At 48.4% G+C, this 19,034-nt stretch overlaps 1 protein-coding gene across 1 annotated transcript in view; it reads right to left on the bottom strand.

Moving 5' to 3' along the window:
* IGSF21 (immunoglobin superfamily member 21) overlaps positions 1-19,034 on the bottom strand; it is a 234,469-nt gene that overhangs the window by 112,914 nt on the left and 102,521 nt on the right. The gene's annotated exons all lie outside the window — the stretch shown is intronic.

Raw genomic sequence — 19,034 nt, 5'->3', positions numbered from 1 at the left:
GAGAGTCCACAATGTGTCTCTCCCATGAAGAAACATTGCAGCATTTGGGACTTTCTAGTCTGGAGAATAGGCAGGTAAGAGGCAACATGGTAGAAGTTTATAACATTGTGCCTGGCATGGAGAAAATGGAGAACCAAAGGTCCCATCCCCACCTCTCTCATAATGCTAGAATGTGGGCATCCATTGAAGCTGCATGGTGGACTGAGAAAAGAAAGGGCATCTTGATGCAGTGCATAGTTAAACGATGGAACTCACTTCCAAAGGAGGCAGTGATGGTGACTAACTGGAATGGCTTTAAAAGAGGATTAGAGAAATTCATGGAGAAGGCAGCTATCTCTGGCTAGCAGTAATGCTTCTGAATACCAGTTGCCGGAAACCACAGACAGGGAGAGTTGCTCTTCTGCCCGAATCCTGCTTGCTAGTTTCTCACAGGAATTTGGTTGGCCACTGTGATAACAAGAGGCTGGACTAGATGGGCCATAGATCTGACCCAGCAGATCTCTTCCCATATGAACCTACCCGGTCCCTGAGATCATCTTCTGAGGCCCTCCTTTGTGTGCCTCATCCTCGAGAGGTCTGGAGGGTGGCAACACAAGAACGGGGCCTTCTCTGCAGTGGCTCCCCGTCTGTGGAATGCTCTCCCCAGGGAAGTTTGCCTGGTGTCTTCATTATATACCTTTAGGCGCCAGGCAAAAATATTCCTTTTTAACCAGGCCTTTGGTTGATCTTATTGACATCCAACACCATTTTAGAACGTGGATTTATTGGGGGGGCAGTTATTGGGTTACTGCTTTTGGTTTGATTTTATATGTTGTGGACTTGTTGTGAACCGCTCTGAGACCTCCGGGTATAGGGCGGTTTATAAGTTGAATTAATGATGATGTTGATGTGTACACACTATCCATATTTAAGGCATACCCCCCAAAGAATCCTGGGAGCTATAGTTTACTCCCCAGAAAGCTGCAATCCTGAACATTGTTAACAAAGTACAGTTACTTGGGGGGGGGGGTTGGAGTGAAAATCTCCTTTAAATGTGTTTTAAATGTATGTCTTGTATGCAAGATAACTAATTTGGGATCTTAGGGCAGGATTTGCTGCTGTTTTAGGAGTTTTCTGTAAGCAAAAAAACAAAACCCTGCACCCTCCCCATCCAAATTGCCCGTGATGGAGCAGAACAGTGCGCCATATGATCAGTTTCCCATTCCGTGTCCTTAACATCTGCTTGAACAACCAAGCGACTTTCAGGAAATAGATCATCCTTAAGCAAACAGTTTTAGACAACACAGGCTCCCGTCCAACTATCTTTCCTATCACGGGCAATTACCAAGACGTTTTAAGGCAATGTGGAAGCCTGCTCTGCCAGGGCTGACTCCTGAAGCTGGAGAGCTGGGCATATGACGTGGTCCTCTAGACCAGGGATGAGGAACTGCAGGCCTGGTGGTCAAATTGAGTCCTCCAGGCCTCTCCATTTGGCCCCCAGGACTTTGCTCAGCCACACCCCCTCCTGCCCCTGCTGTGCACCCTCCTTGCCTGTTTTTACCTAGCTGGAAATGTGCCCTTGAGCTCTGAACATGCTTAGAATCATAGAATCATAGAATCATAGAATCATAGAGTTGGAAGAGACCACAAGGGCCATCGAGTCCAACCCCCTGCCAAGCAGGAAACACCATCAGAGCACTCCTGACATATGGTTGTCAAGCCTCTGCTTAAAGACCTCCAAAGTAGGAGACTCCACCACACTCCTTGGCTTCTTGCTCACCTGCATGAAGGACTGATCAGCCTTCATGGGAGGTGTTCTAACGGTGCTTGGATGGGCCTGTTAGCTGCTCCAGCGAGTGGTAGGATGATTTGTGTATGTGAATGTCTGAGAGAGCATGAGAAGGGAAGTGTGTATTATCTCTTCCTTCTGAGTACTATTGGAAGTTAGTATCACTTCTGTGTGTGTTACAGTTCTGTACTGGTGTTCAGAGAGCACAGATGTACTGATGGAGTATCTGTATAAAGGTAAAGGGACCCCTGACCATTAGGTCCAGTCGTGACCGACTCTGGGGTTGCGGCTCTCATCTCGCTTTATTGCCCGAGGGAGCCAGCGTACAGCTTCCAGGTCATGTGGCCAGCATGACTAAGCCGCTTCTGGCAAACCACAGCAGCGCACGCAAACGCCATTTACCTTCCTGCCAGAGCGGTACCTATTTATCTACTTGCACTTTGATGTGCTTTCGAACTGCTAGGTTGGCAGGAGCTGGGAACGAGCAACGGGAGCTCACCCCGTCGCGGGGATTTGAACCGCCAACCTTCTGATCAGCAAGTCCTAGGCTCTGTGGTTTAACCCACAGCACCACCCGTGTTCCTTGGAGCCTCTGTATACAAGACTGTAAATAAAGTAGTTTAGAACTACGATTGAGTCTTTCTTCTGCTAAGATATACCAGAAGACTGGCGTGCTCTTTTCAGGAGAGAAGGGTCGCTTATTACTGGTCTCTCTGGACTGAGAGAGATTTATAGCCAGGGAGGACCACCGGAGAGACGCTCCAAAGACTTGGGAAGTTGGCAGCCTTCCGGGGGGGGGGTACGTTTTTCCAACAGGGCCATCATTCAGGGATTATTCAGCTGTGACTCCTGCATTGCAGGGGCTCAGACTAGAAGACCTCTGAGGTGCCTTCCAGCTCTGTAATTCTAGTATGCTATGATCGGGGGGTGTCCAACTGGTTTATGCAATCCCTGATAGTAGGGTCTTTATTTAAAAATTATTTTTATTGATTTTTTCATGTATACTTCATATACATGAAACAATATAAAAAAATTCCTTCCAGTAGCACCTTAAAGACCAACTAAGTTAGTTCTTGGTATGAGCTTTCGTGTGCATGCACACTTCTTCAGATACACTGAAACAGAAGTTGCCAGATCCTTCTATATAGTGTGAAGGTGGGGAGGGGTATTACTCAGAAGGGTGGTGGGAATGGGAGATTGGCAGATAGCTGAGATGAGCCTGTTGACGACTCTTAATGACTGCAATAGGTCTTACAGGAAAAGACATTTTTCACCTTCTCACCCCTTGCCTTTTCCTGTAAGACCTATTGCAGTCATTAAGAGTCGTCAACAGGCTCATCTCAGCTATCTGCCAATCTCCCATTCCCACCACCCTTCTGAGTAATACCCCTCCCCACCTTCACACTATATAGAAGGATCTGGCAACTTCTGTTTCAGTGTATCTGAAGAAGTGTGCATGCACACGAAAGCTCATACCAAGAACTAACTTAGTTGGTCTTTAAGGTGCTACTGGAAGGATTTTTTTTATTTTGACTATGGCAGACCAACACGGCTACCTATCTGTAAATGAAACAATATATCTTTAACAATTTTCCATATTTCAACCCTCCTCCCCTGGACTTCCCCCACACTCCCATTTTGTTTTATTTCCATATTATTCAGCCTGTGTATTATTTCCCCAAAATTTTCTCAATACATATATTCTTATTTTTTTGTTGTATACAGTTGTGATTGTTTACTCAAACCCTGCCAATGAGTCCATTCCTTTCTGTTGCCTCTTCATATATGTTGTGAATGGGAAGCATTCACAATGCTACTGGTTTCTTAACAAAGGTCTTTTTAAACATTTTTTTCAATTCATTATATATCATTTCCCAATAATTTCTAATCTTTTTGCATTCCCACCACATATGATAGAATGCCCAGTCTTTTTCTTCACATTTCCAACAACTTTTTGATCCCTTTTTATACATTTTGACTACTTTCTCTGGTGTTATATACCATCTATGCATCATTTTCATATAATTCTCTTTCAATAAGATACAATCTGTAAATTTTAGGTTCAGCTTCCACATCTTTTCCCAATCTTCAAGTTGTATATAATGACCTAAATCCTGAGCCCACTTTATTTGTGCTGACTTTACCACCTGACAGTAGGGTCTGACTCTTCAGGACCTCGGAGAGCTCCAAGGATGTCCAGGTGTTCTCTGTAGGAACATCTGAAACGACTTTCTTTTCTTTTCTTTTTTCATAATAATATTTATTCAGAAGCAACTTTCTACTGAGTCAGATCCTTGGTTCTTCCAGCTCAGTATTGTCTACATTGACGGGCAGAGGCCCTGCAGGGTTTCATTGAGTAGGTAGCTCCCCATCCTATCTGGAGATGAAACCTGGGACTGGGTTGAACCTGGGACTTTCTGCATGCAAAGCAGGTCCTCTAAGCCAGTGTTCCCCAACCTTGGGCCTCCAGCTGTTTTTGGACTACAACTCCCATCATCCCTCGCTAGCAAGACCAGTGGTTAAGGATGATGGGAATTGTAGTCCAAAAACAGCTGGAGGCCCAAGGCTGGGGAACACTGCTCTAAGCCACTGCGTTGTGGCCTCTTCTCCTGAGAAGTCAGCATGTGTAGCATGTTTTCATCTGAAGAGACGGACCCACCTCTCAGAATCCTCACCCCCACGAGCTCAAGGCTGAAAGTGGTTCTAGCTAAAAGTCAGCTAAATCCTCCCTGGAAAAAAAAATCACATACAACCACCCCCTTTCATGGAACAGGAAAATGCCTCTGGACTCTGCTACCTTGACAGGACTTGGATGGAGATCTCGCCTGCAAAGAGAGCCGTGTGCATTTACAGGGGTTGCTATGCAATAAATAAATAAGTAAATAAAATTGGGGAAAGTGCCAGGGGTGGGGGGGGGGAGGGAGAAACTCCTTTCATCGCCTCCCCACTGACTCCGGCAAACAGGCTTCCTAGGAACAAATAGAGCATTCAATTTGTTTTTCCAGGAGCAAGCTGTTTCCATCTCTCAGCAGAAATAATTAAGGATAAAACGCAGCATCCTACCTTTCCGCTCGCTGACTATCCCTGCTGCAGAAGAAATGTGGAAACACAGAACTGGAAGGGGACCCAATGGGTCATCTAGCTCAACCCCTGCATTGCAAAGCCTGAGCTAGAAGCAGGGGAAGCATTCTTTCAACCTGAAAACTGCATTTCCTGATTGCCAGCCTTCCAGGGGTATGTACCATTGGCAAAGAGGGGCCAGAGGCAAAAGCAGGGGTGACAAAACAGTATTAAAGCTAGGGTTTTCTCAGTAGTGATGCATGGAAGTGAGAGCTGGACCATAAAGAAGACTGATCGCCAAAGAATTGATGCTTTTGAATTCTGGTGCTGGAGGAGACTCTTGAGAGTCCCATGGACTGCAAGAAGATCAAACCTCTCCATTCTGAAGGAAATCAGCCCTGAGTGCTCACTGGAAGGACAGATCCTGAAGCTGAGGCTCCAATACTTTGGCCACCTCATGAGAAGAGAAGACTCCCTGGAAAAGACCCTGATGTTGGGAAAGATGGAGGGCACAAGGAGAAGGGGATGACAGGGGATGAAATGGTTGGACAGTGTTCTTGAAGCTACCAGCATGAGTCTGACCAAACTGTGGGAGGCAGTGGAAGACAGGAGTGCCTAGCGTGCTCTGGTCCATAGGGTCATGAAGAGTCGGACACAACTAAGCAACAACAAGTTTGTATAGTGCATGGGTAGGTAAACTAAGGCCCGGGGGCTGGATTTGGCCCAATTGGCTTCTAAATCCGGCCCGCGGACAGTCTGGGAATCAGTGTGTTTTTACATGAGTAGAATGTGTCATTTTATTTAAAATGCATCTCTGGGTTATTTGTGGGGCATAGGAATTTGCTCATTTCCCCCAAAAAATATAGTCCGGCCCCCCACAAGGTCTGAGGGACAGTGGACCGGCCCACAGCTGAAAACGTTTGCTGACCCCTGGTATAGTGGTTAAGAGACCTGGGGTGTGTGTGTCAATGTGCCCCTTTGGTTTTAGGTAGTACAGTCATATCTCAGGTTACAGCCGCTTCAGGTTGTGTTTTTTTGGGTTGCAGACCGTTGAAACCCAGAAGTACCGGAACTTGTTACTTCCAAGTTTAGGCAGTCACACATGCACAGAAGTGCTAAATCGCGCTTTGTGCATGTGCAGAAGTGCCGAATCGCAACCCTCGCATGCACAGACACGCAGATGTGGGTTGCGAACGCTGCAGGTTGCGAACGTGCATCCCGCACAGATCACATTCACAACCCGAGCGTCCACTGTATATGGGAAGATGAGTCTAAAGAGTCCGGGATACCAATTTTGACAGCCCTCTAGCAGCTGTGGTGCCTCATTTACGAGAAGTAATGTATTTAGCATTAACTCTGGAAGTGTAAACTCGATTCTGACCTCCTAGAGTAAAATACATAACAGGAGGCTTAGTTTTACAAATCTACGGTGTGGCCTCACTTGGCATAATGCTGTGGGCAGTTCTGGTTGCCTCCTCTCAAAAAGGATATTGTGGAATTGTACAAGGTTCTGAAAAGGGCAAAGGAAATATCAAAGGGATGGAGGGACTCCCCTAGGAAGGAAGGTTGCTGTGTTTGGGGCTTCTTAAAGGTAAAGGTAAAGGGACCCCTGACCATTAGGTCCAGGCGTGACCGACTCTGGGGTTGCAGCACTCATCTCGTCTTATTGGCCAAGGGAGCCGGCGTACAGCTTCCGGGTCATGTGGCCAGCAGGGCTAAGCTGCTTCTGGCGAAACAGAGCAGCACACGGAAACGCCGTTTACCTTCCCGCTGGAGCGGTACCTATTTATCTACTTGCACTTTGATGTGCTTTCAAACTGCTAGGTGGGCAGGAGCAGGGACCGAGCAACAGGAGCTCACCCCATTGCGGGGATTTGAACTGCCGACCTTCTGATTGGCAAGCCCTAGGCTCTGTGGTTTAGACCACAGGGCCACCCGCATCTTAGCTTAGAGTAAAAATGAGTTAGAGGCAACATGCCAGTAGTATATGAAATTATGGAATGGAGAAAATGGAGAGAGAGAAGTTTTTCTCCCTCTCTCATGGTGCTAAAACTTGTGGGCATGCAATGAAGCTGAATGTTGGAGAGATAAAATAAAGGAGTTAAACTGTGGAACTCCCTCCCACAGGACTGGCCACCAACTTAGATGGCTACTAGCCATGATGGCTCTGCTCTGCCTCTACCATCGAAGACAGCAATGCTTCCGAATACCAGTTGTTGGACACCACAGGAGAATTCTTGTGTTTTAATCCTGCTTGGGGGTTTCCCGCAGGCCTTTGGTTGGCTACTGTGAAACCAGGATGCTGCGCTAGATGGGTCATTGGCCTGATCCTGCAGGCTCTTGTGATGTTCCGTTTGCCTCCTTCCTGCCCTCGAAGGAAACCAGCCAGCCAGCCTACCTGCCAATCACCCCGCAACTTTCACAAAGCCATGGCACTGTAATCACTCACCCTCCCAATTGCTGTGGCTTTCCGGGGGGGCGCAAGGGTGGGCGAGGATCCTGCTGCCTGGCTGAATTAGAGATGGCTCCTCTCAAGCCACCCTTGGCGTGACCGCCACCCCCGCCCCTCTGCCCCCAGACATTGCGGGAAGTCGCCGGGCAGGGTTTTAACGTCTCATTTTCTTAACGGGAACTGGCAGGCGGGACCCCAGCAGGGACTCCGGCTTGTCAGAGTCAATCAAGCTGGCTTGGGGAAGTGCGGAGAGCATCTGTAATTCATCAACCCCAAGCCTGTCCCGGGTGACGGGTTTTTCACTCATCGGAGCACAGTGCTTTCCTCCGGACGAGGATCGAGCTGACAGCCGCGGTGGCGGAAAGAGCATCATTGCCACCAGGGACGGCTGCTAATTAGTCTACAAGATCTTTACACCCCCAACCCCATGCGCGCACACATCCAGCCTTGCATACAGAGGAGGTTCAGCAAGCTGGCTACCCAGAGCATTCTGGGGGGTGAAAGAGATCCAACATGGCTCCTTCAAGACATCCCGTGAAAAGTGCCACCAAGGAAGCGCATTGCTCCATACCAATGGTGATCTTCCTGTTGCTAATGCAAAAGAAATATTTGTATATGGCACTTGGATCCTGTCTTTCTCCTTCAAGGAACTCAAGGTTGCATATGTAGTTCTCTGCCTCATTTCATCCTCACAACAGCCTTGTGAGGTCGGTTAAGCTGAGAGATATGGTAACTGGCCCACAGTCTCTCAGTGAGCTTCATGTAGAGACTACAATCCCAGTCTTCCAGGTCCTGGTTCAACACTCTAACCACTACGCCACACCACCCTCAGGTATGTGACCCAGATGCGGCCCTCGTGACCTCCTGATCTGGCCCTCAAAACTCTCTCCAGGCCTTGCCACCTCTCCCTTTGCCATGACACTCAAGAGCCTTCTTCACCATTAACTGGATTTGGCTTAGTAGAAGGAAGTACAGTTGTACCTCGGGAGTCGAACGGAATCCATTCCGGAAGTCCGTTTAACTTCCAAAACGTTTGGAAACCAAAGTGTAGCTTCTGATTGGCTTCAGGAAGCTCCTGCAACCAATCAGAAGCCCCGTCAGATGTTCAGGTTCCAAAGAACGTTTGCAAACCGGAACACTCACTTCCGGGTTTGCAGTGTTTGGGAACCAAAATGTCTGAGTACCAAGGCATTCAGGATCCAAGTTATGACTGTAATGTATGCTTATAGCCACATTCTAAAAAGGTAAAGGTAAATGTACCCCTGACCGTTCTGGGGTTGCACGCTCATCTCGCTCTATAGGCCAAGGGAGCCAGCGTTTGTCCACAGACAGCTTCCGGGTCATGTGGCCAGCATGACTCTTTACCTTCCCACCGAAGTGGTACCTATTAATCTACTTGCACATTCTAGAAGGATTTAAAAGAGGCAAACAAATGCTTGGTACAAGAGAGGATGGCATATTGTCCTTACAGAAAAACAAATTGAGACTGGCAAGAGGAAGAAAGCATAAAGCAGGAGAATAGCAGAGCTTCATTTCATTCACAATTTCTCCAGAAAACCAAAGACCAGTAGCACAGGTTCAAACTAACTTGAGGGTCACTTAATAACAACATGTATTGTGGGTGTATACTGTTATAAGTAGGGACACGGGTGGTGCTGTGGGTTAAACCACAGAGCCTAGGGCTTACTAATCAGAAGGTTGGCAGTTCTAATCCCCACGACGGGGCGAGCTCCCATTGCTCGATCCCTGCTCCTGTCCACCTAGCAGTTCAAAAGCACGTCAAAGTGCAAGTAGATCAATAGGTACCGCTCCGGTGGGAAGGTAAACGGCGTTTCCGTGTGCTGTTCTGGTTCGCCAGAAGCAGCTTAGCCTTGCTGGCCACATGACCCGGAAGCTGTGCGCCAGCTCCCTCGGCCAATAAAGTGAGATGAGTGCCGCAACCCCAGAGTCGGCCACGACTGGACCTAATGGTCAGGGGTCCCTTTACTGTTATCAGTGGCACATGTATAGAAATGCCGGTTTTCACAATGGATTTTGGGGGGTCTCTGGGGAAACTGAAGGAAGAAAAAATAATTAATAAATCAACCCCAGAGCCGCAGTGACATCTGTGTTCCTCTTACCCACCAGGTCTCATTAAAAGTCACAGAGAGGAGACCCTGATAAACACAAAACATCACCTCCTGCCACAACCTCTCCACTAAAAGTCCCTCCCTGCAGGGTCTCCAGAGCTAAAAATGTGCAACACTCTCTGCTCCATGCTCATCATATTGTCCTCACAGTGCTAGCCACACTGCTAAGCCAAAACCTCACCACTGCCTAGTTTGCTCTGTATCAACATCTTTGCAGGAGTCTGGGCAGAAGGTTGAAGGAGGAGTTTTGCTTTGCTCTCCTGGCACGATGAGAGAATAAATTTCCTTCCATCCCAGCAAACTGGCAAAGCCCTGCTGGCAGCCACACCAATCAGGTCTCCGGTGAACCTCTCAATCCAGCTGCCATCTGAAGCCAACTAACAGCTCAGTGGCTCCTTGGGCAGGATGCTGCCAATTCAGCAGTAAAACTACAGTCGCATCACAAGCTAAATGGTGTGGCATCTAAGGAAGGGTAGGAAGTCCCAACACAGCCTTCCCCAAGAGGGTGCCCTTCAAATCTCTTGGACTCCAACTGGTGGGAGGGCCATCACTGAAGTAGACCACCACTTGCCTTTACTGCCCTCGGCTGCCTCCACTGAAACTCTGCCTTCTTTTGATAAAGCAGTTCCAATAATTGCTGGACCCCAACTCCCACTCTCCCTTACTAATTGACCATGTTGGCTTGGGGCTGGTGGGAGTTGGAGTCCGCATTTCCTGACTAAACCATCACTTGCCTTTACTGCCCCTTGCTACCTCCCATCAGTGGTGTAGCGTGGGTTGCTGGTCCCCAGGGCCATGAGGAGGGGGAGGGTGGGAGAGAGGGAAATGGATGCATGTGCATTCAACTGCCTAATGCCCATCACCCAGGTGATCACCCAGCCACAGAGATAAGAAAAGAAGAGTCATTCAGTCATCTGGAGAGGTTACTTCCTGGTTTGCATAGCAAATCTGTTTTCAACAGAGCCAAGTGACAACAGTGTGCAGCGCTGGGTGTTGAAATTCTGTGCCCCCCTAACAATTTTGCACCTGGGGCAACCGCTTATGCGTGTCCTCCATGCTGCGCCACTGACTTCCATCACAACTCTTTCTCCTTTTAATGCAGGGGCAGGGAACTGTAGACTTCCAGATGTGGCTGGATTCCAGCTCCCATCCTCCATGCCACAGGCTATGTTGGTTAGGGACTAGATGGACCATTGGTTTCACTTGGGGGAAGGCAGCATCCTACTTTCTTACATGGCTCATCCTCCTGCTCGCTCAACAGTTGAAACAGCTGCTTGTGAAGACTCATTACAAGCGATATGCCTGCTGATGATGTTAAACAGCCATTTGCTCACCGACTCGGTATTTTCAGCCCTTGCAAGACCCTGGCGTTCATGGCACTAAATAAGCAGGTAAATAGATGGTGGTAAATAAGCAGGAGCTCCAAACCAGCCTGGAAACAAGACAAAGCACTAGAGGAAATGAGAACAACATAGCTGTCAACTTTTCCCTTTTCTTGCGAGGAATCCTATTTGGAATAAGGGAAGTTCCCTTAAAAAAAGGGAAATGTTGACAACTATGGAGAACAAAGGTGTAAAGATGAAACCTGGGGCTGGATTGCACCTGAATCTAAGAACATGAAAAGTCTCTGCTGGATCAGGCCAGTGGCTAATCTGGACCAGCTTCCTGTTCTCACAGTGGCTAACTACCATATTTTTGGCTCTATAAGACTCACTTTTTCCCTCATAAAAGGTAAGGGGAAATGTGTGTGCGTCTTATGGAGCGAATGCAGGCTGCGCAGCTATCCCAGAAGCCAGAACAGCAAGAGGGATTGCTGCTTTCACTGGGCAGCAATCCCTCTTGCTGTTCTGGCTTCTGAGATTCAGAATATTTTCTTCTTCTTTTCCTCCTCCAAAAACTAGGTGCGTCTTGTGGTCTGGTGCATCTTATAGAGTGAAAAATACAGTATATGCTCCAAAGGGAAGCCCATAAGCAAGAACCAAGCACAAGAAGACTCTCCCTTCCTGCCGTTTCCAGCAACTGGTGCACAGAAGCATCACTGGCCCCAACCATGGAGGCAGAGCATAGCCATCATGGCTAGTAGCCATCAATAGCTTTCATGAATTTGTCCAATCCTCTTTTAAAGGCATCCAGCCACCTGGGCTGAGAAGGAGGCTTACAAAAGCTCTGCCATCCCAACACACTTGGCAAGATCCCACAACTTCCTGCCTCCCCGAAATGTCGAAAAGGAGACAATGGGCGTGGGCGAGAGGACGAGGAGAAGGGTGACCTTGGGCGCAGCTGCACCAAGGAGAAAGGAGGCTGTGTCACTGGCATGGTCCCCACACACCCCTTGCCGGGGCTGGGGAGCCATCACTGCCAAAAGGAGGGAGACGCCAGGGGTCTGAGGAGGGAGAGAGGCAGAACAGAAGGTTGGCTGACAGGGTATGGATTTCAAGCTGGTTCCGTCCTTGGCACCGGCTGATGAACCATCACATGCTTCTCCCATTGTCAGAAAAAGAAGAGAGTGATTTCCTAAAGCTAATGCAATTCTAGGCTGCATCAACAGAAGTCTCCCAATCCAGGGAAGAAATAATACTGCTCTATTCTGCCTAGGGACGCGGGTGGCACTGTGGGTTAAACCACAGAGCCTATGGCTTGCCGATCAGAAGGTCGGCGGTTCGAATCCCCGCGACGGGGTGAGCTCCCGTTGCTTGGTTCCTGCTCCTGCCAACCTAGCAGTTCAAAAGCACATCAAAGTGCAAGTAGATAAATAGGTACCGCTCTGGTGGGAAGGAAACGGCGTTTCCGTGCGCTGGTCTGGTTCGCCAGAAGCGGCTTAGTCATGCTGGCCACATGACCCGGAAGCTGTACGCCGGCTCCCTTGGCCATTAAAGCGAGATGAGCGCCGCAACCCCAGAGTCGGTCACGCCTGGACCTAATGGTCAAGGGTCCCTTTACCTTTTATATAAATATATAAGCAAAACGCATCATTTTGTGGTATCCCAGACACCCCACTTCCCCAGAGCAATCTGTAAGTCCACAACAAGATTGACTGTCGACAGGTCACCCACCCTGTCAAATCCCCCCACCCATCGCCTTGGAAGTTCAGAAACCACTGTGGTGCCTACTGAGCCGAACAGTGCAGCCACGGCTTCTCCCACTCCCTCATGCTGACGGATGATGTATCCATCCCTTGTAAACAGGTAAGGAATGGCCGTTGTCAGACTCGCACGCAAATCCCCCCTGCCATATTTGTTGCCTGTCAGACTCTGGCCGCCGCGGAGGTGGCATGTGATACGTTACCGCCCACACCAAAGGTAAGAGAGGACCCATCCATCAGCTCCGCAAATGTGCCCTGATAAAAAGAACATCTGAGTCATGGAGGGCTGCAGGGGGAAAGTCCCAATGGCCTGATCCTGATTTCAGCCTGACATACCCATATATATATATATATATATAGAGAGAGAGAGAGAGAGAGAGAGAGTTATAGTATACATAATAAGATAAGGGGAGCCTGCTGGATCAGGCCAGCTGGATCTAGTCCAGCATTCTGTTCTCACAGTGTCAGGTGTGCATGCAGGAGCCGGGCCCTGTGACCAATAGGACCCTGCAGGACTGGGGCCTTCCTAAGTTTGTTCTGAAGAGGCAAGGCATGGCCACACAGCTGAGGCCGACTGGTAACTCACAGCACCTGGTGGCAAGAGCCGGGAAGGGATATAAGGTCAGCGTTTTCCCTTCGGCTCTTTGCCACAGCAACACGTTCCCTGCCTTGCTGCGTTTGACTCCTTGACTCCTTGATCCTCAGACCCCTGACTTTGTGACTCCTTGCTTCTTGATCCTCAGACCCCTGACTTTGTGACTCCTTGCTTCTTGATCCTCAGACCCCTGACTTTGTGACTCCTTGACTCCTTGATCCTCAGACCCCTGACTTTGTGACTCCTTGCTTCTTGATCCTCAGACCCCTGACTTTGTGACTCCTTGACTCCTTGATCCTTGGACTTCTGACTTTGTGACTCCTTGCTTCTTGATCCTTGGACCCCTGACTTCGTGACTCCTTGATCCTTGGACCCCTGACTTCGTGACTCCTTGCTTCCTGACCCTCGGACTCTTGGCTTTCTGACTCCTGGCTTCTGGACTCTGTTCCTGCTCCCACCCCTCCATCTTGCCCTCGGTCCCAACGTCCTCAGCCAGGACTTTGATCGCCCATGAACTGGACCGTGACACACAGGGGCCAAACAGATGCCCCTTCCAGGAAGCCCATATGCAGGATCTGAGCGCAGGAGCACTCTCCCTATCTGTGGCTCCCAACAACTGGTGTTCAGAAGCATTGCTGGACCCAACCTTGGAGGCAGACCATAGCCATCATGGCTTGTAGCCATTGGTAGCCCTCAGCTCCATGGTTTGGTCTAATCCTCTTTTAAGGCCACAATTTTATCTGTGCACTGTTGTAAAGAAGGGCCTTCTTTTAGTGCAGGTGTTTAAATGCATAGCTACTGGGACCTATGCATTTTAACTTGTTCAAAATTATCTAGAGTTATGAGGGAGGAGGGAGGTGGCCAAGTTTGCTCTTGATGCTAAATTGTTCAGGTTTGTTTTTATATTATTATTATATATCATAATCACACACACACACACGAAATATCCCACCCACACAGAAACGTTTAAAGACTATAGATTGTTGAATCAGGCAAAAAGGCCTGGTTGAAGAAGAATGTTTTTACCTGGCGCCTAAAGATACTCAATGAAGGTGTCCAGCAAGCCTTCCTAGGGAGAGCATCCCATAAATGGGAAGCCACCACAGAAAAGGCCCTGTTCTCAGTTTGCTGCCCTCTCAACCTCTCATGGAGGAGGCACATGAATAAGAGCTTCAGAAGATGACCGCAGGGTCTAGGTTGGTTCCTATGAGGAGAGGGGGTCCTTGAGGTATCGTGGTCACAAGCTGCTCATAGCTCAAAACCAGCACTTTGAATTGGGCCCAGAAACTAACTGACAGCCAGTGCAAATGGGCCAGCATTGGTGTAACAAGCCAAGTTACAGGGAACCAGGCAGAGGGCCTTCTTGGTAGTGGCCCCCACCCTGTTGTACGCCCTCCCACCAGATGTCAAGGAGAACAACTACCAGACTTTTAGAAGACATCTGAAGGCAGCCCTGTTTAGGGAAACTTTTAATGTTTGATGCATTACTGTATTTTAATATTTTGTTGGAAGTCGCCCAGAGTGGCTGGGGAAACCCAGCCAGATGGGCGGGGTATAAATATTATTATTATTATTATTATTATTATTATTATTATTATTATTATTATTATTATTTATTGTGCTCAAACCATCTAGCCCCGGTGAGCAACCTGGCCACTGAATTCTGCACCAGCTGGAGTTTCCGAACCATCTTCAGAGGCAGCCGTACGCATAATGTGTTGCAGTAATCTAACCTAGAGGTTACCAGAGCTTAGACAACAGGCTATCCTTGTCCAGATAGGGGCGCTGCTGGGCCACTAGACAAAGCTGATGGAAGGCACTCCATACCACCAAGGCCACCTAAGCCTCAAAAGACAGCTATGGATCCACATGTAGCCCCAAGCTGTGTACCAGTTCCTTCAGAGGGTGTGTAACCCCATCAAGAGCAGGATAAAGGTAAAGGGACCCCTGACCATTAGGCCCAGTCGTGGCCGACTTTGGGGTTGTGGTGCTCATCTCGCTTTATTGGCCGAGGAAGCCGGCATACAGCTTCCGAGTCATGTGGCCAGCATGACTAAGCCGCTTCTGGCAACCCAGAGCAGCGCACGGAAACGCCGTTTACCTTCCTGCCGGAGTGGTACCTATTTATCTACTTGCACTTTGACGTGCTTTTGAACTGCTAGGTTGGCAGGAGCAGGGACCGAGCAACGGGAGCTCACCCCATTGCAGGGATTTGAACCACCGACCTTCTGATCAGCAAGTCCTAGGCTCTGGTTTAACCCACAGCGCCACCCAGATATTTCCTTAAAAAAAGAAGACCAACTTTCCTCATTCCAAGATCACTTTTCACAATCCCCGACTTCCCTCTGCAGTGGCCTGTGGTGTCAGCAGCAGGGAAACTCAAAAACCCAAGTATCTCTGGGGGTTCAGGCTTGAGAGAGCTGATGGAAGCAACTGGCACACCAGGGGACTGCTCCCCCCTATTTCCCCATGGGCTGAGCCACCGGAAAGTGTTCCTCCCATTCCATAGAAGCAGAAACTGCAAGATGAAGAGCAACTCATCTCACCGCGGTGCTATCATGGAGATGCAGCGGCAGACGTTGTCGACGCCATCTCCCTTGTGCAAAAGGTGAGAGAGTTGTTAGATGGGCCTGTGCAGGAAGAACTGATAGACCGCCCTGCCCCCCCCCCCGCCTGCAACTCTCCCTGGAATAAGGAGAGATTTCTGCAAGCCTCAGAATGCCAGTGAGACCGTGATAATGGAATATCTCGCTTCCCAGACTACAAAGGATTTTTTAAAAAAGAAATAAAGAAATAAAACCATTTTCTAAAAGAAAAAGAATATGGCATTGCTCTTCTCATTGGACCAAGAAAGAAAAGAGGATAGATTGGATAGATTGCTAGATAAGATCAGGAGATAGACAGGAAGGATAGACAGACTGGTGGATTTCATAAAATTTATAAACCACTTGATAGTAAAAAAAAAGGGATTTACAAAAAGATAGATAGATGATAGATAGAGATGATAGATGATAGATTAGATAGATGACAGTTGGATAGATAGATATAGATAGATATAAGAAAGGAAAGGAAGGAAGGAAGGAAGGAAGGAAGGAAGGAAGGAAGGGAAAGAAGGAAAGAAAGAGTGGGATGTAATCCACTGGGAACAGTCAAGTACAACATTCCTTGTTTTGCTAGAGTGGACATGCAATGGACTGTTTAGTCCAGCCAGTCGAAACTTCCTGTTCCTTCTGGCCTGGAGCATCCTTCCTTGCATGTGACTAGTGGGTGGGCCTGACCTTTCCAGACCTGGTAAAAGGCCAAGTCACGCTGCTACCTTCCCTCTTTTTGACCTTCCTGTTTGTCCTGTTCGGAAGGAAGGAAGGTGATAGATATAAGAAAGAAAGGAAGGAAGGAAGGAAGGAAGGAAGGAAGGAAGGAAGGAAGGAAGGAAGGAAGGGCTGGCACTTTGTTTGGCTGCTACAGTATGGACACAAGAACCTAAGAAATGCCTCTTGATTTAGGCCAATCGTGGCCCATCTAGTCCAGCCTCTTGTTCTCACACAGGCCAACCAGATGCCCCAAAGCAAAGCCCCAAAGCAGGAGCTGAGCACAAACGCCACCTTCCCTCCTGCAGTTTCCAGCAATTGTTACCCAGAAGCATTGCTGCTCCTGAGCATGGGCAGAGCATCCCTAATAAATAAATAAATTAGGTTCTGTTTGTTCTACATTACTTATATACCACTTAATCATAAACATCTCAGACTGGTTTACACAGAACACAGGCAAGCAATAGGAAGGCAGGAGACAGGCCTGAGCTCAGTGGTCGATCATCTGCTTTGGATGCCGAAGGTCCTGAATTCAGTCCCCAGCAGCATCTCCAGGGAGGGCTGGAGAAGATCCTCTGCCTGGAATCCTGGAGAGCAACTCAGACAACGCTGAGCTGGATGGACCATTGGTCTGACTCTGAATAAGACAGCACTGCAGGGAAGGGAGGGTTGTAGAAGTTGGTGGGGGTTATTGCAGAAGCCAATCTTGAAACCACAGCTTAATAGACCTGAGATGCATCCTGGCTGTTCCTTTCTGCTCTGGTGTCCGTCCACTGAAATGGCTGCCTCTCTCTCTCCAAAATATCCCTGAGTCACAAGCTTTCATTGTTCTTTTTATCGCTCCCCAGAACCACACCAAGGGAGACGTCATGCAGCCAACAACAACAGCTCTGCTTATTCCCTCTCTTCATCTCTGGCTTCGCCTGATAAGACCAGCTGAGAAGAAAAGGACATCGCAAGCAGGGAACAGAATGTATTTTTTAAAAAAGAAAAGAAAGCAACCACCTTCCTGGGGTGGGGTCTCCATAGCAACCTCCAGCTGCCACCATCTCCGAGCTCAGTGGAACCAGTTCTGCTCACTCCATCTTGAAAAGCACTGAAGATGGTGGAGAAATATCAGTGCCATCAGTATGTGTGAGGTGTGTACAGTTATGGTAGCCATGGAGCATGCTCAGATGAGTTTGACACTGGGTAACAAATTGAGCAATGAGCATCAGGTGAAGATCCCTGCCACCTCTGTACAACTCATAGAATTGTAGTATTGTAGAGTTCCGGAATTAAGATTGCCGGAAGAAATATCAACAACCTCAGATATGCAGGTGACACAACATTGATGGCAGACAGTGAGGAGGAATTAAAGAACCTTGTAATGAGGGTGAAAGAGGAGAGCGCCAAATATGGTTTGAAGCTAAACATCAAAAAAAAAAAAAAAGAGGGGAAAAAAAGATCAGGGCCAATGGTCCCATCACCTCCTGGCAAATAGAAGGGGAAGAAATGGAGGCAGTGAGAGATTTTACTTTCTTGGGCTCCATGATCACTGCAGATGGTAACAGCAGCCACAAAATTAAAAGATGCCTACTTCTTGGGGGAAAAGCGATGACAAACCTAGACAGCATCTTAAAAAGCAGAGACATCACCTTGCCAACAAAGGTCTGTATAGTTAAAGCTATGGTTTTCCCAGTAGTGATGTATGGAAGTGAGAGCTGGACCATAAAGAAGGCTGATCGCCGAAGAATGGATGCTTTTGAATTATGGTGCTGGAGGAGACTCTTGAGAGTCCCATGGACTGCAGGAATATCAAACCTCTCCATTCTGAAGGAAATCAGCCCTGAGTGCTCACTGGAAGGACAGATCCTGAAGCTGAGGCTCCAATACTTTGGCCACCTCATGAGAAGAGAAGACTCCCTGGAAAAGACCCTGATGTTGGGAAAGATGGAGGGCACAAGGAGGAGGGGACGACAGAGGACAAGATGGTTGGACAGTGTTCTTGAAGCTACCAGCATGAGTTTGACCAAACTGTGCGAGGCAGTGGAAGACAGGAGTGCTTGGCGTGCTCTGGTCCACGGGGTCACGAAGAGTCGTACACGACTAAACGACTAAACAGCAACAGAGTTCAAATGGATTCTCAGGTTCATCTAGGCCAGGGTTTCCCAAACCTGGTGTTTTTGGACTACAGCTCCCATCATCCCTAGCTAGCAGGACCAGTGGTCAGGGATGATGGGAACTGTAGTCCAAAAACAGATGGAGCCCCAAGTTTGAGAAACTCTGATCTAGACCAACCCCCTGCAATGCAGGAACATGCAGTTGTCCCATATGGGGAACAAACTTGTGACCTTGGTGTTATCAGTTCCATGCTTCAACCACCTGAGCTACCCAGCAATCAGGTAGGGAAAACAGTTTCACAGCATGTCAAGCCCCTAATGAGTTAAAGGTAAAGGGACCCCTGACCATTAGGTCCAATCGTGACCGACTCTGGGGTTGTGGCGCTCATCTTGCTTTATTGGCCGAGGGAGCCGGCGTACAGCTTCTGGGTCATGTGGCCAGCATGACTAAGCTGGTTCTGGCGAACCAGAACAGTGCATGGAAACACCGTTTACCTTCCCACCAGAGTGGTACCTATTTATCTACTTGCACTTTGAC

The sequence above is a fragment of the Podarcis vaucheri genome (genome assembly GCF_965113315.1).
Source record: "Podarcis vaucheri genome assembly, chromosome: 7".
NCBI lineage: Eukaryota > Metazoa > Chordata > Lepidosauria > Squamata > Lacertidae > Podarcis > Podarcis vaucheri.
This window is presented reverse-complemented; position numbering and strand designations above follow the sequence as displayed.